This window comes from Grammomys surdaster, unplaced genomic scaffold (assembly GCF_004785775.1).
Source record: "Grammomys surdaster isolate TR1022 unplaced genomic scaffold, NIH_TR_1.0 367, whole genome shotgun sequence".
NCBI lineage: Eukaryota > Metazoa > Chordata > Mammalia > Rodentia > Muridae > Grammomys > Grammomys surdaster.
This window is the reverse complement of record NW_021604786.1, coordinates 3,475,103-3,500,882: the sequence shown is the minus strand read 5'-3', so window position 1 is coordinate 3,500,882 and position 25,780 is coordinate 3,475,103. Positions and strand designations below refer to the sequence as shown.

The following is a 25,780-nucleotide window of genomic DNA, read 5'->3' as shown; positions in this document are numbered from 1 at the left end:
GTGAGCAGTGCCAGTGTCTTGGTTAGGGTTTTACTGCTGTGAACAGTCACCATGACCAAGGCAAGTCTTATAAGGACAACATTTAACTGGGGCTGACTTACAGGTTCAGAAGTTCAGTCCATTATCATCAAGGCAGGAACATGGCAGCATCCAGGCAGGCATGGTGTAGAAGGAGCTGAGAGTTCTACATCTTCATCTGAAGGCTGCTAGCAGAATACTGATTTCTAGGCAGCTAGGATGAAGGTCTTCAAGCCCATGCCCACAGTGACACACCTACTCCAACAGGGCCACACCTACTCCAACAAGGCCACACCCACTCCAACAAGGCCACACCTACTACAACTAGGCCACACCTCCTAATAGTGCCTCTCCCTGTGCCAAGCATATACAAACCATGCCTCTGCCACTAGATTGTAAACCGCTGTATATCAGAGAGGCTCTGTCTGTCCCTCTTGATTAGCCTCAGCACCAAGGTTTGTCTGATGAATGGATACACCAAGAGAGCTTACCACGGGGCACTAGCCTTTGAAGAACTCATCTTATGGTGGACTTCATGTCTACTGAGAGCCTTAAGCAAATATTTGTCTGAAGAGCATTCTGCTTTCCCACTTGGATGCCTCTTGTCGCCTCTTCTCACCCCCAACCTGCCATGTGGGTTCTGTTTCATAACGCGGTATAATGGCGATGGGTGGAAGTATCTTGGTGAGCCTTGCCAATATGTCTCCCTGAGGGATCACGCCATATGACAGGCCTTTTATTACGGGAGGGAGAGGAGGGGGAGAAGAAAGGGAACAGGGAACTGGGGAAGCGAGGAACAGAACTATGAGGGCAGAGAAGAGGGGAGAGTGAGGGGGAGAGGTAAGAGGCTAGCGGGGAACAGGTGGGAACAGACAGCGATAGAGAAAGACGATGGGGAGAGTTGGGGTGGCGAGCAGTCTTCTTAGACTGCCTGGCTCACACCTGGCAGCAGGTGATGACGTAAGCTGTTGCTAGGCAGCTGTTGGGCAGCGCCTAGCGGAATTGTCTGTAAGCCAGCAATGTGCGCCTAGGTCCTTGTTCAAGGACACACTCCCATTCCAGAATGTCTTTGCATTTTTATCATCAAGAACTATTTTGCTCAAAAAAAAAAAAAAAAACCCAGAGCCTTTCTGCCACCGCCATGCCATCCAGACTGAGGAAGACCCGGAAGCTCCAGGGCCACTTTAGCCACGGCCACGGCAGCGGTAAGCACCGGAAGCACCCAGGAGGCCGCGGAAATGCTGGAGGCATGCACCACCACAGGATCAACTTTGACAAATATCATCCAGGTTACTTCGGGAAAGTTGGTATGAGGCATTACCACCTGAAGAGGAACCAGAGCTTCTCCCTAACTGTCAACCTGGATAAATTATGGACGTTGGTTAGCAAGCAGATGCGGGTCAATGCAGCCAAAACCAAGACTGGTGCTGCTTCCGTCATTCATGTTGTGCGATCAGGCTACTACAAAGTTCTGGGCAAGGGAACGCTCCCTAAGCAACCTGTCATCGTGAAGGCCAAATTCTTCAGCAGAAGAGCTGAAGAGAAGATTAAGGGTGTCGGAGGTGCCTGTGTTCTGGTGGCTTAAAAGCCACTCCAGGGGTTAATTAAACGCTAACATTTTCAAAAAACAAAGCAAAACAAAAAACAGAAATACAAAACAAAAAAATGTTTTGTGCTTTTGTTAATATTGACCTCTTTGGAATATTTTTAACTTCTTAAAGGGTGCCACTATGTCTTGGAGTTTCTTGTACTGGCATGCCTGCTGCAGAATGAAGCACTAAGTCCACAGTGGGTGCTCTTTACACTCTTCAACTGTTAAACCCTGCAGACCTGCCCTGTGCCAAGAAGCAAATTACAACTGCCTGCCACAGAGGTGGATGGCGTAGCCCATTGCTTGAGCGTGATACTGGTTCTCTTTTGCCTCGTTGCCTCTTCTTTCTCTGGAAGGAAGGGCCATCGGGGATCAGTGGCCTGAGCACTCTGGGTGCAGTCCAGATACATGGAGTACATGTAGACACACTAAATGCACTGTAGACACACTAAGTGCACTGTGGACACACTGAGTGCATGCAGGCACACTGAGTGCATGTAGCCACACTGAGTGCATGTAGCAGGGAAGCAAGCAGCACCTGCCTGGCCTTAGCCCTTGAGAGAGGAGAATCTTGTGAGGGAGACGAAGCCCAAGCCTGAGCTTGCCATGGAACCATTTAACTGTGTGGGACTAATTAGAAAAATGCCAAAGAACACTCCACTCATCTGAGTGCCTAGATTTGGCTGTGGCTGTCACCTGAGGTACACATCTCTGTGCCACTAACCAATGCTGGTGACTCAAGATGGCAAACGATACTGCATCTGTCTCCTGCCAACAGCTGCCACCGCCTGTCCCCTGTGAGGCTAATACTGCATCTCTGATTGACAGGCACATAACTGTGCTTCACTGTTTTTTTTTTTCTTCCTTTTTTCTTCCTTCTTGTTGCCTCTCTTTCCTATACACTTTCACCTACACGTTTTCTTTCCTGGGACCTGCTTGTTTTCCTGGCGCAAACTCCATTGTGAAAAATAAGAAAGAACTAGCCTGCCAATAGAACTTAAAGAAAATACTGTTAGCTTGATGCAAGCAGTGCTTATCCATATTGACCCACAGGTATGGTCAATACCAGGGCACAAGTGGATGCAGACATACTGAGATGCCAGAGTGTTTCTGTCTGCTTGCCTAGACTTGGAGTACCTGGGAGATACGCCTCTGGACGTGGCCAGGAGAGAGGATTAACTGAGGGGGCGGGGCATCCTGAATATGAGTGGTACTATCTCATAAGCTGGGGTCCTGGGCTAAATTTAAAAAGGCAAAGAAGAAGGAGAAGGAGGGAGGAGAAGAAGGAAGAAGAGGAGCAAGAGGAGAAGGAGGAGGAGGAGGAGGAGGAGGAGGAGGAGGAGGAGGAGGAGGAGGAAAGCAACCTGAGAACAAGCATACAGCTCTCTCTGATTCCTAACTGTGAACACATGACAGGTGTGATACAGACTATATACTCTCAAAATAACTCTTTTCTTTCTTAAGTTGCTTTTGTCTGGTAGTTTGTAACAGCCACAGAAGAGCAACATCCATGTATACATGCACGCCGCACATCGTAATTTAAAAGGATCTCACTACTGATGGAGCATCCGGGTCCCTGTCTGTCCAAGCCAGCTGTGGTAAATCACAGCATAATTATCCTGAGCCCACTTTTCCCCATCTAGACCTATTCCTTGAGGTTGGACAGTGTCTGTCTTCTGATTGCTCGTTCCGCCAGAATGATGAACTCAATCCTACCCTTTAAACAACCTTTTCTGCTCTTTATTCTTAGCAACTCCTAACGCTGCCTTGCTGGCTCTTCTGAGTGAGACTATTGGAGTGCATTTGAAAGCTGCCAGAAGGGGGCGCTCTGCTGTACAGGAGACCAAAGAGATAGCATCCTAGGCACTTACTATCCTTCCCCCGCCACACACTTTGATAGCACCCTAATCAGCTTAATCCCTTCCCCAGATAGCATTTTAGTCAGATGAGTCCCCACTAACCCCCCCAACCCCCCACCCCCACCCCCACCCCCGTGACCTCTGCAGGGGTTCCACTCCAACACGGAGGTATTTGCTAGTTAAGTGAGCACATTTCACACCCTGCAGCCAGAAGGACGAGCCAGCTGTGGCCTCGGCATTACAAAGTATGCTACCCAAGCATACAGGTGCCATCTTTGCTTCCGCGGTTCTTGGACCTTGTGAGGGAGTGCTAGCCCTCTCAATTTGGTGGGCACCCTGACATACACACAGCCCGGGTCACTCACCTCCTCCAAGTTTCGCCGCCCCAATCTATTCTCTCCAGTAAACTCTGCCTTGGCTCTCCACACACGCTTCGGTATTCCCCTCAGCCCTTTCCGGCAGATCGTCCTTCTCTCCAGAAATCCAGACGCCTATGATCCCTCCCTCTTTCCTTTAGAAAAACAAATTCATTGATGGTTTGGTAAACCTAGTCACACAAAAGTACAAAAAAAAAAGATTTTAATTTGACTTTTAAAAAATATTTTTGAGAGATCTCTTGCTCTTTTGTTTCTCTCTTGCCATCTTGGGCTCTTCCCTCCCCCCCTCCCTTCCCTATTCCCTTCCCTCTCCCTCCATGTGTTCATGGCTGGCCTCTACTTCTCTACTCTACTCTCTTTCTATTTTTCTCAGCCTCTACTACCCTCTTAACTCCCATCCTCATGCCCTGAATAAACTCTATTCTATACTATACATACATACATATATATATATATATATATATATATATATATATATATATAAATTTTTTTTTTTTGAGGGCTGGGAGGATGAACCAGTGGTTATAGGAGATCACATAGTGCTCTTGCAGAGGACCTGGGTTCAGCTCCCAGCACCCACATGGCGGCCCACAATCATCTGTTAACTCCAGTTCCAGGGGACCAGTCATGTTCTAACCTCCGGGGGCACCAGGCACAGGCTTGGTATATAAACACGCATTCAGGCAAAACTGCACACTGTAAGTTTCCATGATTCACTGAAGAATGACACCCAGACTCAAATAGTATATAAATGCAAAGAGTGTTTTCCTCTGCAGAAGTCCAGCATGCTGGGGTCTCCCATTACCAAGATAGAGAGACCACCAAGTGAGCTCACAGGCCTGATTTAAGGCACATTAGGGGATTGGGGTCACCTTTATCTTGCTCTATCTCTAGGACACTCCATTACCAGGGTGTGGGGACTGGGAACTGTTGTTGAGGAGGTAGCTGAGGAAGTCTGGAAACTGTTGCTGACCCATTGTCCCTGCCTCAGGCCAGGTAGAGGGGCAGCTTCTGAGGCCTGGAATTGCCCGGTTCTTAGAAACAGAGATTTAGGCCTTGTCTCCTGAACTGCCAATTTGAAGCCTGTCATGGAGTCAGCCTAGCTTTCTCAACTGGTAAAAATTAAATAAATAAATCTGAAATGTGTTTTGATTGTCTCATATTAATTAGAAAAATGGGTTTCAATTTGACATCTTTATACACGTACATAATATATTTTATATTTTGATTCACCCCAACCCATTACTTGCGTCCCCCCACCCCCCATACTAGTCCCCTTCCTCTTCTTAGGCCTACTTTAGTGCCGTTTTTTGTTGTTTTGTTTTGTAAAGCAATAAATAACACATTATAGTGTCTGAGCACCAGTATGTCTTCCGTAGAGGTCTGAGATAGTTTAAGTGAGAAATGTCCCCCATAGACTCAGACATTTGAACACTTGCTCACCTCCTGGTGGTGCTGTTTGGGGAGGTTTTGGGGGTGAAGACTTGTTGGAGAAGTATGTCACGGGGAGTGGGGGTGGGAGGCTTTAAGTGCCAGCCCCCATATCACCTTGAATCAAGGCTTTTTACTCACGATGTATAAGCTAGTTCTGCTCATGGGATGCTAACTGTAAGGCTGGCACTGATATGAATTTTTGTCGTTGCTGGGCTATGAATGGTCAGAGAAACTGACTCTGTCTACAGTCGGGGAGAAGACCAACGTTCATTTTCTATCTGTGCAATAAAAAACGGGAGATTTTAAAAATCTGTGTCATTTCCATGCAAAGCAGCCACCCTAGTGGCACCTGTCCCAGCTGCCAAGAGATCTCATGCTGTGTCTAGGGCCACGTGGGTGGCTGTTAAAGAGCCCATATGGCATGATGTTCATTTCCTGAATTCCAGGCAAACAGCAGGTGGACTGTCTTCTGACTCTTTTTTTTTTTTTTTTTTTTCAAAACAGCAAGCCAGCTAGAAAGCCCAGGATCTGGCAGGTGTTGTGAGCCTATGGGAAAGGTGAAAGGGCACAGAGAGAGAAACAAGCCCGTCTTCTATGGTCATGTTGATAGTGTTAGTACTGTGGTAGAGAAATACCTAAGCATGTTGAATAAACCCTTCTATGTTCACGGTTAGCTCTCAAACCTAATGGATACGTAGTATTCAAGTCAAGAGCTGTGTAGTCTTTGTTTTGTTTTATCAGGCCAGGATGTTGTCACTCACCCATTGAAAACAGAGTAAGAGGGGCCAGAGATACATTTTTGATGCCAAAATGCTTCCTTGCAAGCACGAGAACTTGAGTTTGGCCCCTAGAGGCCACGTAAAGAAGACTGTGGGATGCAGACTTGTGGACCCATCACTGCAGAGGCAGAGGCAGGTGAATCACTAGGGCTCTCTGGCCTGTAAACCTAGTCTGTGTGGTGACTTCCAGATCAGTGACAGTCCCTGTATCAAAAGCACAAGATGGACATTTCTTCCCCCCCCCCTTCCCTTTTCCCTCTTGCTCTGGCCTCCGCTCGCTCAAGCCCATAGGTTTTTATTTATTTATTATATGTGAGTATACTGTTGTTCTCTTCAGACACCCCAGAAGAGGGCATCAGATCTCATTACGGATGGTTGTGAGCCACCATGTGGTTGCTGGGAGTTGAACTCATGACCTCCGGAAGAGCAGTCGATGCTCTTAACCGCTGAGCCATCTCTCCAGCCCAAGATGGACATTTCTAGTTGAATGACAGCAAAGGTTAATCCCTGAGCTACACACGTGTGTGTAGGCATGCACACACATACTCTCGTTTGCATGCCTCTCCACATATGTGAACGGTCACACTCGAAAACAGAGGATGAGCCTCAGCTGTATAAGAGAAACCCCTGTCCATAAGAGGTTTAAAGGAGAACACATTGTGCTAGTCAAGGTTCTCTTGAGGAACAGAACTTAGACAATGAATCTCTCTGTGTATATAGAAAGGGGATCTATTAAAACGACCCACCGGCTGTGGTCCAGCTAATCCAACAATGGCTGCCTATGAAGAGAAGGCCCAAGAATCAAGCTGGATGTCTCAGCTGGTCTTCAGCATAAGCTGGCATCCTGAAGAAGTAGGCCGCAATGCCAGTGAAGGAATGGACTCGTTAGCAAGGTGAGGGCAAGCAGGAAAAGACCAAGAATGGCCTTCTTCCTTGTCTTTATAAAGGCTTCTAGCGGAAGGCGGGGCCCAGATTAGAGGAAGTCCCTCCCACCTCAAAAGATCTGGATTAAAGCTGGGTCTTTTTACCTCAGAGATCCAGGGGATCTTCAAATTAAGCAAATACCCAACACAGGTGTGCCCCACCTTGGGGTTTCAAGTAATTCCAGGTGTAGTTATGGTGACAACCAAGGAGAGGCATTGCACACGTCACGGTCAGTGCCTGAAAAACAGAGAAGGTAAACAGAAAAAGACACGCTGTTGCATACGTGAACGATCTTTGTCCCCACTGATTGTAATAATATCCCAGATGAAGAGAGTTCCCACCTATTCCCAGCTTGGAATCATGAAAGAGACTCTGCATGCATCTCCCATCCCTGGGTGGGGGGGGGAGGGGCAAGGAGAGGGATGACTTAAGGAGGTGTAAAGGATGCCAGGCTCTCGTCCCTGTGGCCTGTTCAGACTGTATCAAAATACTATAATGTTTCTGTGTGCCCCAGGGAGGCATTCCGAAGAAGTAGAATTGTTTCTAAGCCTCCAGCACACGTCTCTTGATTCTAAAGCCTTCTACGAACGTCTGGCCAGACTTCCTGGAAGAGGAAAGGACAAATGGAAATTCTTAGCTTAGGCCACTCATATTGGCAGACACTGAAAAGACAGACTTCTTTGTAATTAGAAGCTGGACTTGCAGAGGACCCAGGTACCTGCTGTGGCAGTAATCCAAATTTCCTATGAATGAGCCTGTCACTTGGTGATAGATTCCACTGGCCTGTCTACCATTACCCAGCAACTCCTGCAGGCAATCCTTCATTCGGGCTGCATCTTGGTGAGTTCTAAAGGTTCTGCTGTCCCAAAGTTAAGAGAGCTATTAAGCGGGGTGTGGTGGTACACACCTTTAACCCCAACACTGGGGAGGTAGAGGCAGGAGTTTGACGCTAGCCTGGTCTTCAAAGGAAGATCCAGGACAGCTAGTGTTGTGGGGTAACCACCAGAGAGGACTGCTCAGACATGGGTTTAAGCCAATAGACGATCTTTATTAACTGGCTGGTAACTACCTTGGGTGCTCACAATCTCAGTGTAGCCCTGAGCCTCTCTCAGGGTGAACTTTTAAGCACAGAAACCATGCTCTGGGTTGACGCACTTCAGTTAACAAGAACAGTGAGCCAGAAGCTGAACTATAGAAGCCAAAAGACAGGGTCAGTACATTTAGTGACTTTCCTAGGACTATGGACTTTGATGGATTGGGTCTTTGTTTTGGTTTTGGCAAGTGGTGCTGTCTACATACTGAGTTTTACAGCCTGAATGGTACTTCCATCATGGAGTCAGTTGTGCTAAGGTCTGAGGGAATACTAAGGTCTGGGGCCCTGTTATATACATATATACATACATACACACACACACACACATACACACACACACATTTCCTACTGAGTCAACAAATACCCTTGTTTGGGCAGCATATTTTTTGCTCTGTCTGCATGCCCCGAAAGTAGGCATGCTCCTCTCTTCCCTCATGTCCAATTCCCAGGCAAGCCTTCCTCAACTTGGCCTTCAAACTCTACCTCACTGTCTCCATGACATAGGTTCTAAGGGAAGTTATCAGTGCTTCTCGCTCAACCCAAGGCAGAAGCTCCTCTGTCAGGGTTCTCCAGAGAAACATAACCCAGAAGACATGTATTAATACACCCATAGCCATATAGGAACATGAGGCATGGGGGAGGGAGGAAGAGGGGAGGGAGGGAGGGACAGAGGGGGGGGGGGAGGGCGGGGGGGCGGCAGGTGCTCTGAAGGCTTGTAGGGTATTGCATGCTGTTTTTTCTGCAAGTTGACATTTACTCCCCACAGGCCATGTGTGCTTAGAGAAAATGAACTGGACCCTGACAGGCATGGATTGACTCTGGAAAGATCTAAGAGCAGGAAAACTCATATAGCCTGCCCCTCCCTCCCTCCCCTCCTCCCCCCCCCCCTCCCTCCCTCCCTTTCTCTCTCTCTCTCTCTCTCTCGTGTGTGTGTATACATGTTCCCATGTGTATACATATGTGTGTGTGTACACATGTAGAGGCCAGTGGTCAACACCAGTGTTTTCCTTCACTCTCCACTTTTTTATGTATTTGTTTGTAAGCCAGGGCCTCTCAGTGACAACTCAGACAACTTTCAAGAGTTTATTCATTTTCCACATTGGTAAGGCAGGGTCTCTCATGTTGCTGCTGACTGATACTCTGTGTACTCCAGGCCAGCTGGCCCAAGAGCTTAATTCTCCTGTCTCTCATCTCCCTATGAAAGTGCTAGAATTACAGATCTATGCGACCGCATGCTGCTCTTTAACGTGGATGGATTCTGGGGATCGAACTCGGGTCAGCAGGCTCGGATAGCCAGCACTCAGATTCACTGAGCCACCACACTGGCCCAGGTCTACGACTTCTGAATGATTCATTTGGTGAGCTTTCACGGTGCAACTGAGTATGTTTGCTAGTGGGGATGTGCTTGGGAGTGTAGGTGCTGGTGGAGACCTGAGGCCTTTGAAGCATTGGAGCTTAGACTACAGAAAGGTTGTGTGTCTCTTGATGTGGGTGCCAGGAACTGAATTCTGGTCCTCTGGAAGATCCAGAGCTCCAGCCCTTAGGGCAACATTATTTATTATTATTATTGTTGTTGTTATTATTTTGAGACAGAGATTCTCTGTAGTCCTGGCTGTCCTAGAACTTGCTCTGTAGACCAGACTAGCCTCGAACTCACAGGCAGCTAGGGTTAAAGGCATGAGCCACCACCCTCTGGCCCGGGGCAACAGGTTTTAACCTCAGTTGTTTTCAGTGGTGTTCAGTAATATGAGCAGGCAGGTGTTACTGGAGTAGCAAAAAAGGAGCCCTTCAAATAATCTCCCATCCCTAACGGAAGGTTCATGGAAGGCCAAATCTGTTTCCTCTACTTCAATAAGAGCAAAAATCTCACCGGAGACCGGATGTCAGAGAACACGCATGACCTCAAGGTTCTTAGTGGGAAACTAAGAGCTAAATGTTAAAGCAGCCTATAAAACCCTAACAAACATCCAGATAACACATCTGACCAGATCCCTGGATACCCCATATCCCAGGCAGGGTGACACATTAAAGACGGGAAGAGCTCAAGGTCATCTTCAGATACATAGCAAGTTTAAGGCCATTCTGAGCTGCATAAGACTCTGTCCCATAAGGAAAAGAGAGAAGAGGGGCGAGCATCTTTTATCATAGGTTTGCCTGTATAGAAAACCCAGTAGGGTTCAGTATTGTCCAGGTTTTCAGTGCAGATGAGAGATTATGCTACCTTTGATTCAAGTTGCACTTCATTCAAGCAGCAAAGGCTAGGCAGGCTTCAGATGGCAGCTATGAGTTCTGGGAGCCACAGCTTTCAGAACCAGCAGCATCGGGGCAGGAGGCTCCCCCAGCATTGGCTCTGAGCACATTTGGAAAGCAGAGGGGCTGTGGCTGAGGATGAGCCCTGATCCAGGCGCTCTGATAGCCAGCATGTACAGCCTGGAGGCAAGCCAAGATACCTTCCATGGCTGGAATATCTACTGCTGTTATCCTCAGGGATCAATCTTTGCTCGGAATCCGTTGCCATGGAGACACATCTAAGTCTATGTTTTTCCCTTAGTGATGTTCAAGAAAGCCTACACACATACCTATTCAGAAAATATTCTAATACGTGGGCTCACATCAAAATAAATGACTATGTCCTTTGCAGAAAACAAAAGCAAGTGTCTGGGGAAGAACACAGTGGAAGCCAGTCTGCTTCAAAACTGGGAAAGAGGTTGGTAGTGAGAACCACCTCCTTCTATACCGCATTCTGCTTTCCTGATTTCAAATAAAACCTGTTTATATTACAAAATGTGGAAAAAATGCATAAAACCCAAAAGGGAAACCTTTAAATAACCCATACTCATTTTTCTTTTTATGGCTAAAAAAAAATAAATAAAATATAAGTCTGTTCCTCCTATTTCTGGGACAAACACCTTTATCAATTTGGTCTAAGTCTGTCCTGCCAATTTCTCTCGTTTTTATATGTCTGTCTATCTGTTTACGCATCTATCTATCCATCCACCTACAATTTTTTTAATACTGAGACAGGGTCTAGCTATATTGCCCAAACTGGCCTTGAACTCTTGGACTCTAAGAGATACTTCTGTAGGCTCCCGTGACTACAAGTATATTCCATTGAGCTCAGCACATTTATTTAATTTACTGATTTATCTAACACTTATTAAGTCATTGCCTTGGTCGGAACACTGTCCTAGGCATGTGGAGATCACTGATAAGTAACTCTATCTATCACTTCCCTATTGCTGCAATAAAATACCATGACCAGAAACAACTTACAGAAGGAAGAGATTATTTGGGCTTACAGTTCCAGAAAGGTTAAGAGTCCACCATAGGAGGGGAGCAGCAAGCAGCAGACATTCAGCGAAAACAGGACACAGGACGCTACATCACATCTTACACAAGCACCGAGCAGAAAAAGCAAACCGGAAGTGAGGGGGACTATAAACACCCAAAGCCCGCCCCTAGTGACGTAATTCCTCCAGCAAGGCTCCACCTCTAGGAGGGTCCACAGTCTCCCTAAACAGCGCCGCCCACTGGGGACTAAGTGTTTGAATATCTAAGCCCATGAGGGGAGTTCTCATTCGAACCACCAAAGCTACAAAAAAAGATCTCCTTTCTCGTACATGTTACAGTCTCTTAAGAGAAGACAGGAAGTTATCCATGAACAGAAATGCTCTACAGAAAAGCATTCTTAAGAGGACCCATTGAAATTGGCCTAAAGGAGACTGGGACATATTCCTGGGACCAGGAACAGTAGAGAAAGAAGGGACCTTAACGATAACATGGAAAGGAGATAGATGTGTCTAACCTGTGACTCGCGGGCCACGTGATTCTCAGGATAGCCATAATGGGACTCCGTGCATTTGTAGATGGCACCATCGCATCGCAAAAGGCCGAATCTGGAGAAGATCACAGACTTATATTTAGAGCTTGTTGGGAATGAAGAGGGAACAAGAAAGAGAAGCCGTTGAAGACGTGAGCCACAGACAAGTCATAGATTCGGGAAAAGCAAATGCCAGAAAAACGTAAATTTCAAGACACTGAGGGAACGGGGAAATATGTTCTGTTCGGTTTTTTAGTTTTCACTCTGGGGAAGAGATTTAAGGAAAAGGTCAGCAGATCCCAGCAAGTTCATTAAGTAAATAGGAGACGAGTGTATGGCCCAGGTTCTTAGTAGGGGATAACCCTAGGCGACAGTTCAATGTGTAAAAGTGCTGGCTGCTTACCCTGATGCCGGATCGCTGAGACACACGTGGTGGAAAGCTAGAACTGACCCCTGCACGCTGTCGTCTGACCCCCACTGTACTCTGTGGCATGTGGGCACACATACAAACACTCATATCCATAAATGAATCTTGAAAGAGGGTATCTCAACACCTTAGGATTACTGTATTTTATTAACCTCATGATACCTTTCTACAAATTTCAAAATCATTGTGGTTTCAGATGAGCAATCACAGCATACTTCCCAAGAAATGACAGTATGGCTCTTCTATTTTTTCATCCCTTAAGATCATGTTTAGGGGTTGGAGAGAGACTAAGCAATTAGGAACATTGGCTGTTCTTTCAGAGGACCCAGGTTCAATTCCCAGCATCCACCTGGCAGTTCACAATTGTCTGTAACTCCAGTTCTAAGGGATCTGACACCCTCACACAGACAAACATGCAGGCAAAACACCTGCAAATTTAAATAGCTTTACACAAAATGAATGAAAGCTAAGGGCTTAATCTCACGGAAGCTCATCGTGTTGAGAAGGATATTGGGGTCAGGGAAGACATTGGGTCCCCACAGCAAAAACACCACATTATTCTATTGTAACCCCGCTCTTCCTCAGATTTCCGCTGCAGGTGCCAACGGCCAAAGGAAAGCAAAAAAAAAAAAAAAAAAAAAAAGCCATGGAGGGGGCTGTTGTGGGTTTTATTTTTGGTGGTGTTTTTGAAAGCCTGTGTATCTGTGTGTACAAGTATGTGTGTGTGTGCACACGAGTACCAGCATGTGTGTATGAATGAGTGTGTGTGTGAATGTACGTGATCGGCAGTGCGTGCTTGTATGAGTGTGTGCATACATGTGTGCACACATATGACACAGAGCCTGTGTGGAGGTTAGAGCTAGCTTGCTTCCACTTTTAGTGTCTCTCTCTCTCATTTCTATTCCTGTGCTTTGTACCCCAGGCTAGTAGACCTACGAGCTTCACGTGGATTCTCCTGTCTCTGCTTCCCATCTCCCAGTGGGAGTGCTTTGTTTGCAGATGGGAGTCATAGGATCAGGGTTTTATGTTGGCTCTGGGACACAGGACTCGAGTGCTTTTACCCATGGAATTATTACCCTGGCCCCCAACTTACTGTTTCTAAAGGTAGAAACTAAGTTTACTGCTATCAGTCAGGCTGTGGTGGCTCACCACTTTAATCCCAGCACTTGGGAGGTAGAGGCAGGTGGATCTCCTGAGTTCAAAGCCAGCATGGTCTACAGGGCATGTTCTAGGACAGCCAGGATACTCAGAGAAGTGTTGTCTTGAGAAAACAATAACAGAAACAAAACAAAAACAGGAGTCCCACTGTCGATTACCACAGAAGGCCAGTTTAGAAAATGCTACAAGTATCTGCAGAAATTCAAGACCTCGTGGAACATGCTCGATCAAATCCCAAAGGAGATAACACAATCCAGAGCTCACACGTGGTCTCCTGACTTAAAGGACAATGGGCATCTCCACCGGCAATCTGTTAGAAGGGTGACCAGCATAGTCATATAGTAAAATACTGAACAATTTCTATTCAGTAAAAGCTTCTGAGATTACTGGCACAGAGAAAGGAAGTGACTTCATTTGTCTTCCATTCGACCCTTCAAGATGTGAAATTATTTCCTTTCACACTGCCAGAACAAACGCACTCCACTTAGTGTGAACCAGAAGCACATAATTTATAAGATGACAGCGTATGGCCCCTGTAGAAATGATTAATATATATGCATTCAGAATACCGGTATGGCGAGGGCTCAGATCATCTTTTTTTTTTTTTTTCTTACATTCCGAGATGGGAGAGATGTGTGAGCCTTTTAATTAAAGCAAGGGCCTTTTCTGTTTTCAATAGGACCACAGCATACGAGAGAGTCAGCGGTGACAGCATCCAGACTTGGAGCTTTAAGTGCTGTTGTATTAATTTCAAAATCTCTGGGCTAAGCAGCTTAAGAGGGCCTATCGCTCAAGGATTCGGTGCAGGGTCGCTTGCCTCTGTGTTTCTGTAAGGAGGCACAACATCACCGGGTCTTTTGAAGACAATAAGTGTGTGTGTGTGTGTGTGTGTGTGTGTGTGTGTGTGTGTTGGGGGGCAGAGGAGACAGAGATGAGACCGAGGACCAGGTGTAACCTTCAGTAACAAGTACCCTAGCGATGAGCTTCTTCTTCCAAGCTCCGCTTCTACCTTCTCCCAAAATAGCGGCCCCATCTAGAGCCCGAGCCCGAGCCTGGGAGGGGTGCTTCGTAGTCAAACCGTTATCCGCTCTCTAGTCACGGTGGGCTCCATCTATCCACGACCTTGCCTCTGAATCTCAGCTCCTCCTTTCCTTGATATCCAGCTGTTGCCTCGAGATCGCCACTTACTTTGACAAGCGTGGGGAGCCCGGCTGAACTTTTGAACTTCCTGCGTCCCTCACTCTTTCTCATCTCCTCGGATGGCAATTCCTCTCCTGTGGTGGCTCAGTCAGCCTTGAGTCTTGATTCTCTCTCCCACTCCACATACAAATCCGTCAACCAATTCTCTCTACTTCCTAAAATAGATCCAAAATGCACCCACTTCTCCGCGGCTTCGATGTCACCCGTCCCACACCACCCCTGCTTCTCGCCGGAATATTGGAGGAAACTTTTTCCCTCTTACTTTTGTACCCCGTTTCGGTCACTTTTTTTTTTTTTTTTTTTTTGATCACCAGCTGCCCAACTACCAAAAAATTATGCTTCCGAAATCTCTTGATGTCGATTCCGCACGCAGAGCAATCGAGTTACCCTGCGTGTGCCACTCACGACAGAAGCCCTTTTTTCGGTCACTTTTTATATTACTTTTTTTTTTGTTTTGTTTTTTGAGACAGGGTTTATATTACGTTTTATTCTATTTATTTAAAACAATTTAATTAGCATGTACACAGTATTAGGTTTCATTACACCATTTCAAGCACAACTAACCACTGCTCTTTTTTTCTGCACCCCCCCCCCCCCCCGCCCCCGGGTCTTCTGAAGCGTTCTTCTGATACATTTCAAACCTTCCATATTAACAACCAAACACACAGTAAACAATATGATTTTTTAAAAAAAACCGCATAGCCCTTCTCCACCCAGCCTCAGTAGTTATTGAGACGGGACTGTTTTTGTTTGATTAACATCCGGGTCTTCCAACTCCAGCCACTGACGTCTCTTGCTCAAGTCTAACGCCACAACCTTTCCTGGCGCGCAAATGCTCTTCCTCTACCTTTGCTGTAGCCTTCCGGCTGTTTCTCAACAACCTTAGGATCAATAGCCTCAGGTCCTGGCTATTCTTCCTGGTGCTCTTCTCTCTCTTCCCGCTGGGCCTTCACCCATGGTTTCCTAAAGCCTGCCTCTGCTGACTGTCTACTTGTAGCAAATGTGTTTCCTAAAACTTGGCTGCTAAGAATGATAGTCTCCACCTCACCCCTAGCCTGTCCACCTTTCTATATGGAAATGAATTCACCGGAAGGCAGATGCTTTGCCAACTACTAGAATTACAAAACCAGTTGTGGAAGAGCTTGTTTTCTGAGCCCCGCCCACCTTTTCCCTCCTCCTTTCATTGTTAGCACCTGTGGCCCTCAGCTTGGTAACTCAAACACCACCTCTCTCTATTCCCTCTAGTAATTGGCTGTCGCCAGTTTTATTTAGCCAGTAGTTTTAAATTTAAGGTTTACACAATTAAGGCTGGTATGCGGATACGTGAGGATCTGCTCATCTTGGCGTAACCAGATCTTGGGGTACAGAATTTGAATCCAAAGCATTTTAATACAAGCAACACCAGACCAAACCCCTACATTAACTAGGTGAGGTTTGCTCCCAGTGGGAGAAGGCTAGCCAGCTGTTTCCCTGAGATGAACAATGTGGTTTCATTGTATAGAGGTAAACTGCATACTAGCATGCACGTGTTCAAAGAGCGAGCCTTCGATCCTGCCGTAAGCCAGAAATCACCATTTGCAGGCCAGGGCAGGGATTTTCAATTTTATTTTTGGTGTTTGTAGCAGTTTAAATGGGAAATGTTGCCCATGGGCTTGGTTATTTGAAGAACTGGTCCCTAGTTGGTAGCATAGTTTGGGGAGTTATTTCAGCCTTGCTGGAGGAAGTATGTCACTGGCGGCCAGCTTAAGACTTTAGAGCCTTCTTCAACTTCATTTTGCTCTCTTTGCTTTGTATTTGCGATTGATGACGCAATCTCACAGAGGCCTGGTCTGGCCATCATGCCTGCCACTATGCTGCTTTGCCTCCCCAACCAATATGGCCTCTCTCTCGGTAACCATAAACCCAAAATAAAAACCCTTTCTCCCATAAGTTACCTTTGGTTTTGGTGTTTTATCACACACAGCAAGAGAAAACAACTACTACAGTTTTGCTGTGCAGTGTCTTAAGAGTTCAACTGATGAGCCGGGCAGTGGTGGCGCACGCCTTTAATCCCAGCACTTGGGAGGCAGAGGCAGGCAGATTTCTGAGTTCGAGGCCAGCCTGGTCTACAGGGTGAGTTCCAGGACAGCCAGGGCTACACAGAGAAACCCTGTCTCGAAAAAAAAAAAAAAAAAAAGAGTTCAACAGATGGTTTGTTTTGTTCACTGATTTAGTTCAGGTCTTCAAGATGGGGGTTTCTCTGTATAGCTCAGGCTGTCTTGGAATTCGATTCATAGACCAGACTTGTTTCCAAGTCAGAAATCTGCCTGTCTCTGCCTCCCAAGTGCTGGGCTTAAAGGTGTGTGCCACCACTGCCTGGCCAGGTCTCTATTATTTAATGTTAGTTCAGAAAATTAATAAGAGGCCATGCAAGTATCTAATAATATCGAAGCATGTGCTTTGAAATGAAGTGATATGGTTTTTTTTGGGGGGGGGTTGTTTTTTTTTTTTTTTTTTTGGTCATGCACATGTATCACATGTAAGCAAAATAAAACATGTGCTCTTCAGGGAGAATGTGACACAGAGTCACACGCTTCCCTCCCACCATGCTTGGAGGCTTCTGATGCCCCCAGGAACCACTGACATCTCAAAAGGTTCAGGTGCAAGCCAACTTCGGCTGTCAGAGGTCAGCCATATCTGACCATTTGTACATTGTGCCTTCAGCAATTCTCAGAATTTAGGCGTAAGCCCTGAGTTTATTCACATGTACACACGTTTATCTATGGACTCATCATTGTCTCTGTCCAATACTCAGGAAAAGGCAAGTGTCCTGGGCTGTGAGGAGCCAGGACTGCAGAAGGAGCCATGGTGTCTTTTCCCAGCATCCTTTGGGAGTCTCAGCACTTTCTGGGAGTTAATGTCTTGCCTCAGAAGATTCCTGTTATTCCTGAGCTATAGACTAGGGAATGTACGTATAGGTAACTCCTTAAGTTGGTATAAACTACAGAATATTTACCTAGTTGACATGGCAGGCGTTTAATACCATTTCCTATGGGTTAGTCACCGGACTTTGATATCTGAACTTTTCTGTTTAGTATCGAAGACTGAACAAGATAGTTGGCTCTACCACTGCCTCTGTCTTCCTTTCTTAAAAGCAAACAAAATCCCCACGTGTCCTACACGCCTACATGTGTAGGCGTGCATATGGAGGTCAGAGGATAACGGGGTCACTTTCCCTCTTCCACCATTTGAGTCCTGTGGATTGGAGACCTGGGTTGGCAGGTTGACAGTACCTTTTCCTGTTGAGCCACCCCACTGGCCCCAGCCCTTGTTTTTGTTTTTGTTTTTTTTAGACAAAGACTCACTGTGTAGCTATAGTGGCCTTGAAACTTGCTATATTACCCAGGCTAATCTCAACCTTGTGATCCTTCTGCCTGAGTGCTGGGACCCTAAGTGTCTCACTAAACTATACAGTGTTAACTATATAGCTCTGACTCATTTTAACAGCTGGGGAAGCCAAGACACGTGTCTATCAAATAACATTTCCACAGGCACACAATCAGTTGTCAGTGGAGATGGCATTTGAACGTCAGCAGATTCCAGTCATGGCCCCAGCTCGGTGGCTACCCACGCTATCCTGGCATTGACCTCACAGAGGACTCTGGCAGTCTGCACCCCACTTGATTAATAGTTTGGGTGAAGATTACAGGGCATGGTGATCGAATTCACAGATAACCTAACTCGGAACAAGGATCTGTATTCACAGGGGTGGTATTAATTCACAAGGTGAGTTTGCTGAGAAAACACACCAGAACCAACATGCACCTGAGGGGAGGCTCCTCCACCTCGGCACCCTTGACTATTGAGGACAGACAATTTTTCCTTTGTGAGGAGCTGTCTAGAGCACGGTGAGATGTTTGACAGAGCCCCTGAGTACTTATCACTGGTTTCTACTAACAACTCCTAGTTATGACAACCAGAAACCTTCCAAACAGTGTCAAAGTCACCCAAAAGATAAAACAGCTTCCTGTTGAGAACAGCTGACTTGATTTATATATTACACCGATTTATTTCATGATTGTGGCAAGTGGTAGGTGGAGTTGAAACCGAAATCAAAGTTACCTGACTCCAGGTGGCACAGGCTTATCATGAAGAATTAACTTGCAACGAGTATGGGTTGCTGTAACCCAAAGGAGTTGGAAGGATGAATACATGCAAAGAAAACCAGGTGGTTAGGCCAGTGAAAGGATGTGTGTGATCCTAGCACCAGGAAATATTCAGTGAAAGAAAGAATTGCTTCAAGGCTGAGGCACTGATGAAAAAACGCCCTTGTCTAGAGAAAACTCAGAGGTGGGAGGGAAAGAACGGAAGGAGCCTCAGAGGTAGGAGGAAAGAACCGGAAGAAGCCTCAGAGGCAGGAGGGAAGAACCGGAAGGAGCTGCACACATTCAACCCAAGAAAGAATCAGACCTGAGATTTGCCTTTGAGAACTTGGGAGACTTGGAAAGTAAGCCAGTATATCTTTTAATTTCTCCCCAGCCTCGAGGGGGATTAAGAACCAAAAACATTTAAAAATTGTGATTAATAATGGGCTGAGGTGAAATTCTTTTTTTTTTTTTTTTGGTTTTTCGAGACAGGGTTTTTCGAGACAGGGTTTCTCTGTGTAGCCCTGGCTGTCCTGGAACTCACTCTGTAGACCAGGCTGGCCTCAAACTCAGAAATCCGCCTGTCTCTGCCTCCCAAGTGCTGGGATTAAAGGCGTGCGCCACCACCGCCTGGCCAGATAGTTGTTTTTGAGCAGAGAAACCCTTCAACAGCACCCACAGGCTCTCCTTTCAAACAAACATGCATTTTTTCCCCCTTAAAACAACCGTTTTAACCTTTCGTTGTTGGGCTCTTGTCCTCGGGACACCTTCCCAACTGTCTCAGTAAGAGCATGCCGTTTCGTTTTAATGACACTAATCTTTTTAGCAATTGCAGGTACTGCCTCTGCATCCTCTTTTTGCCTACAGAAGCAGACAGAGTTTCTCGCCCTCTCCTTACTAAACAGCACATTGCTCCACCCCTCCCACTCCTGCATCGTAGATCTGAGCATGCGCAGTGAACAGTACCGGTGCCACATCCTGAGTACTGTGCTGAAATTCACCAACAGCCAAAGAAATGATCTCATTACTTTCGAATACGACCTTACTCAAACTTTTAGAACATAAGTAGTATACAGCAAAATCCTTTGCCAGAATGCAACAAAAATGGCCTCTGGCTGAGTTCGTTATGGTCCCGTTGGCCTCTGAAACATCTTAAGCACACCACCCACAGTCAGCAGTACTTTCAGTATTCTGGTCTCCCATGTTCCCAATAGAAAGGCCGATTAAGCTGTTTACAGAACTCTGGAATTTCCCTAGTCTGAAGCTCCAAACTTTCCATGGAATATCCCAATGGGCTACCACAACATGGATGTTTTTATTTATCAGAGTGCTGTCCCCACTCCTGGTACCAATTCTTAAAAATATAATATTCTCCTTTTATAGGGGAGATAATTTCATACAAGTATACAATATAAAATATATTAACCCTTACTTCTCCCCCTCCTCTCCTCAGATCCACACCCACCCTTCCCAATGCCCACCTTTTTTAAAAACTACTGATTCTAATCTGTGCTACCTCACTCATGGATGTGAGGCCATTCACTGAAGCATAGCCAATCTAACCTGGTACCGATTTTATATATTAAATACTTTTTCTGTTGCTGTGACCAAATACCTGACCAGACTCAAATTAAATGATACAATGTACATACACATGAAATTCTCAAAGAATAAACAAAATATATTTAAAACAAAACGAACAAAACCCACTTGATTGAAGAAGACTATGGGAGTTTGAATGTAATTGGCTCTCATAGGCCCTTAGAGAGTGGCATTATTAGGAGGGGTGGACTTGTTGGAGGAAGTGTCACTGTGGGGGCGGGCTTTGAGGTTATATATGCTCAAGCTATACCCAGTCTCTCAGTTTCCTCCTTGCTTCCTACAGATCAAGATGTAGAACATTCTGCTTTGTCCCCGGTACCATGTCAGCCTGGATGCTGCCATGCTTCCCACCATGATGATAATGAACCAAACCTCTGAACCTGTAAGCCAACAAGCCAACCTCCATGAAATTTTTTTCTTGTTTTGTTTTTCGAGACAGGGTCTCTCTGTGTAGCCCTGGCTGTCCTGGAACTCACTCTGTAGACCAGGCTGGCCTCGAACTCAGAAATCTGCCTGCCTCTGCCTCCCAAGTGCTGGGATTAAAGGCGTGCGCCACCACCGCCCGGCTTAAAATGTTTTCCTTTATAAGAGTTGCCTTGGTCATGGTGTCTCTTCACAGCAATGGAAACCCTAACTAAGACAATGGGTTAATTTTACCTTGCAGCTTGAAGAGACAACAATGACTATGTCAAGGGCAGATGATGGCAGGAGCATGATGTAGCTGGTCACATGTGTCCCCAGCCTGGAGGCAGAGAGAGAGAGAGAGAGGAGAGAAGGAAGACAGTGCATAGATTGTTTCCTTTCTTTATATTTAGAGACCCATGTCATGGAATGGAGCCATACCCACATCCAGGGCAAATCTCACCTCAGCTAAAAATCCTCACAGACAGACCCTGAGGTTTGTCTCTTAGCAGATTCTAAATCCAGCCAAATGGGTAGTGAAGATTAATCTTCATAGAAGGAAGACGAAGGAGTAACACATCCGGATAGGATGCCTGTGAGGCCTTATGCACCGAGTTTCCTTATATGCAAACATGCATCTTAAAAACAATACAAGAGGCATTCCTTCTTGCCTGTAGGGAAATCCATTGGATTTATGGCTTATCTTTCTCCCTCCGTTTCTGAAAACTACAAATCTACTTTCTGTTTGTATGGATGCCCAAACCTGAACAGTTCCCATAAGTGAAATCCTTTTTCTAATAATCATATTTGATTTGATGTGTATGAGTGTGTTGCTTACATGTATGTAGGTATGTGCAGTGCCCAAAGAGACCAGAAGAGGGTGTCAGATCCCTTGGGACGAGAGATACAGATGATTGTGAGCCATCAGTGAGGATGATGGGAATTGAACCCCGGTCTTCCACAGAGAAGAGCAGTAGGCGCTCTTAGCTACTGTTGAGTCATCCCTTCAGCTGCATAACTGAAGCCACACAAGGGGTGTCTTTCAGATTTGGCGTCTTTCACTTAGCATAGCATTGCAAGGCTCATGTGCTCTGTGGTATGAGTCATTCTTCCTTATAAAGATTGTGAAGTGATTCTGAATAACAAGGTTAGGAATATCTTCCTGTGAGTTTTTTTTTCCCTCCTCCCTTCCCTCTACGTGTAAGTGTTTGAATAGATGGTTTCACCTCTCTTGGATGTATACTAGGCATCAGATCGAGGAGTAACAAGGTTCTCTGTTGAACATCTTGAGAAGTTGCCAAATTCTTTTCCAAGGTGGCTGCCAATTTCATAATCTGACCAAGAATGTATGAAGATGATAAAAGATTTTTTTCCCACGTTCTCCCCAATAGCTTACAATGTCTGTTTATTTTCAGTTATTTGAAGGACTGTCTCCTGGGTTCCATCTGGATTTCCCTGAAAGCAACAGGTGGTCATCTTTGTCACTTCCTTTAGAAATGTGCAGCCAGACGTGGAAGTACACACCTTTGATCTTAGCACTCAGAAGGCAGAGGCAGGTGGAGCTCTATGAGTTCAAAGCCAGTCTAGGTTACACAGTCTGTTCCAGAAAAACCATAGCCTACTTAGAGACACCCTAGCTCAAACATTAAAAATAAATAAATAAACAAATAAATTCATATGTCTTTTTGGAAAATATATATTCAGTATCCTTTAAAATTTTTAAGATAACACTGGGCAGTGGTGGCGCACACCTTTAATCGCAGCACTTGGGAAGCAGAGGCAGGCGGATTTCTGAGTTGAGCCCAGCCTGGTCTACAGAGTGAGTTCCAGGACAGCCAGGGCTACACAGAGAGACCCTGTCTCGAAAAACAAAAACAAAACAACAACAAAAAATTTTTTTAAAAATAAACTATCCAACAAAATATTTAATTCTCGTGAAAAATTGTCATTACTTCGTTCTTTTTAAAACTTCTTCTGGGGTGACCTGCAAAGGCTTGGAGATTGACCTTGTTGGAGTAACGGGAAACGAAGAGATGACAGACAGATGTGGAGCAAAGCTGGGCTCAGGTGGGCCTTGTGGTCTGACGGAGACACACCAGAGGCAGCTAGTCAACTCAGAGAATTGATTATACACAGGAGAAAGGGGTGGGCTAACAAGCCCTGGTAGGGGATTCCTGTAGAGGAACAGTCTCAGGCAGAGGTCATCAAGAGGGGGCAGCCATGATTGATGGTTTCTGCACAGTCCTCATTGGTACTTGAACCAGGGGAAGAAGGCATCACCATTCCCATCGATCCGGGCATAGTGGTCCTTGACACGGCCATGTCCATGACAACAATTCATGTTCACTCAGGACTCCATGTACTCACCAGTCTTCAGGATACTAACCTCATTTCCCCCTCCATTCTTTTGGTATTTTACACTGATTTAAAACTCCCTGAAACAGGTCGTTTCTGTGATTGTTGAGATTTTAAAAGACCTTACCTATCATCCGTTTATATTTCTGTAGCCAACGTTCGTCGTCTTCTCTGTCTTGTTTTTCTCTTGCTCCTTTGCGTTTCCCTTCTCCTCTCTTTCCGCATTCCCTCCCCATACCCCCCCCCATACTCATGGTGGGCCTCTCCCCCACGTGCTCATGGTGGGCCTTTCCTCTTCTCTCTCTGCCTCACTCTGCCTCTACTACCCTCTTAACTCCCCTCCCTATGCCCTGAATAAAATCTATTCTTCACTATACCATAGTCGTGTGGCTGGTCCTTCAGCAGGAAGGGATGCCTCCACATGGGCCCTGCAGAGACACCCCCTTCCCCCATACCTCACCACACCTTCATAGAACACACTCCCCCTCTCTTTATCTTTTTATAAACACAGCAGCTGCAGGATGGTTTTTGTTTGTTTTCTATTCCGCCTCATCTGTAATTGTTTTTATGTTGAGCAGTCTTTCTCTCTCTGACTTCCACCCCATTTCATAGCTGCAATTATTTTAAGCCATTTTATACAACTTAATTCTTTCCAATATTCTTGTTGACAGAAGCTCATGCCATCCAGCTCGTCTTTGCCTGTGGATGTTTGCTCAGAATGGATTGTGTGTCTGCATATTGTGCGGTTTTCCATTGCAATCGAATCTTCACGGTGAACTTGGGTCCTTCCAGAGTGTATCCTGTATCCTGTGTCTGTCTTTTCGGGGTACCCCAAGGACATCAGCAAGCCAATGCCAACTATTTTTTAAAATGAATTGATTTTTTTTATTGTCATATTTTACACAGAGTGTGATGAAATCTGATACCCATGCTCATCCATTGTCTGAAGCCTCAAAGCCACTTTACAGGTTACCAGGTTATCCCCAAGATTGTCCTGTGGACTCTGGCCCTTCACAGATGTCAATCCACAGGAAAATGTCCCCAAAGATATTAAAGCAACACCAAACTTGTAAGTAAAATTTTAAGTGATATTTTTTTTCTTTATCCTGACGAGATCCCAAATAAACGAGACGAAGACTATAAGATTTGTTTAATCAAGCTTTATGGCACAATAGATGAGCAGTTATTAATCTATTCTAATCCCCAAAGGTAGTCTGGCTACCTTCCAGCCAAAGTCCCGGAGATACTTGCATCTTAGTATTGATCTGGCTCTCTCTGCTCCAGGTGTGTTCCCAAGGTGTCTCCAGGACACTTTCCTCCAGGCAAATCCTCTCTCCCCCTCCCCTGCCTGGGATCGGAAATCCAGCCCTTTTCTGTTCTCTGCTCAGCCATTGGCTAATCAGCTTTTATTGACAAGTCAGAGAATAAATTGGGAGCAAGGGTTTATACAACATTGAGCCAGGAGATACTAAAACAAGCTTTACAGTTCCATGTCCGGATCGCAACCAGATCTGGGGACATAGAAATCAGCATTTGAATAATACAAGGGTAATCTTTACACAGTGCGTAACAATATTATGCTCAAACAAACTCTGGGGCTCCCAGGTCCCCATACCGCTACTCCTGCTGCTCCTGCTGCTCCTGCTGCTGCTGCTGCTGCTGCTGCTGCAGGTTCAAGCCCCAGGCTGACCACCCTCATTCAATTCCATCCCTTTCCAATGTATGTCTGTATTCATGTATTTTACTGAAGTAGAACATTTATACAGAAATTTAAGTCATCCCGAGCACACTTCTAACCACCGGTTGGTGAGTGAACACACACGGGCGTCCAGATAAAGAAAAGCAGCCCTTCTTCCTCTCCTACAAAATCATTCGTCTGACTTCTGACAGACAGCACAGAGTAACTAAACAGCTCTCCTTTGGTGCCGGATTTGAAGATAACTTTCTGAATACCAGTTCTAGCCAGTCCCCTGCAGGAGAAGTTTCTGGAAGTAGAGACTACCAAATCTTCCCCACCATCCTGGGCTTAATTTAATTCATTTAACTGGACGTATGTGCAATGAAACAGCAGATTCTGAGTCTGGATTCTTTTGTTTGGTATTTATGCATTTTTGTTCGTTTGGAGATGCGATCTCAACTATGTAGCCCTGGCTGTCCTGAAACTCACTGTGTAGACCAGGCTGACCTCGAACTCACAGAGAACAGCCTGCCTCTGCCTCCCAAGTTCCCAGCTTCCTTCCTTTCTTTTGAGTTCTGCTGTGTGGCAATTAGGCTATATAGAATATTGTGTGTAGTTCTGGGCGGGCTACCTAAGGGCAATTTCCATATGTACAGGCTGCTCTACATCTTCACACCGAATTAGTTTCTGCAGATCTGCCTCATCAACTCCCTCTTGTGTACTTTAATCTATAACTTACGGCTTCAGACCGCCAGCCATTAAAATGCTTTCGATCCTTATAAACTGATGCCTCATTTATTTATTTATCCTAAATAAATGGTATTTAGGATGAATGTATTGCTTGCGTGTATGTGTGGTGTGTCTTATGGTTTGTCTATGCTTGGCCCAGGGAGTGGCACTATTAGAAGTTGTGGCTGTGTTGGAGTGGGTGTGGCCATG

General features: G+C 45.7%; 1 non-coding gene and 1 pseudogene across 1 annotated transcript; one reads left to right on the top strand and one right to left on the bottom strand.

Annotated features, from left to right (window-relative positions):
• The first annotated feature begins 1,159 nt into the window (after positions 1-1,159).
• On the top strand, positions 1,160-1,646 carry LOC114631895 (annotated as a pseudogene).
• Positions 1,647-14,956: 13,310 nt separating this feature from the next.
• Positions 14,957-15,101, bottom strand: LOC114631903. Its single transcript, XR_003713022.1, has one exon. It is a non-coding gene; the product is annotated as a U11 spliceosomal RNA (small nuclear RNA).
• Positions 15,102-25,780: the final 10,679 nt, after the last annotated feature.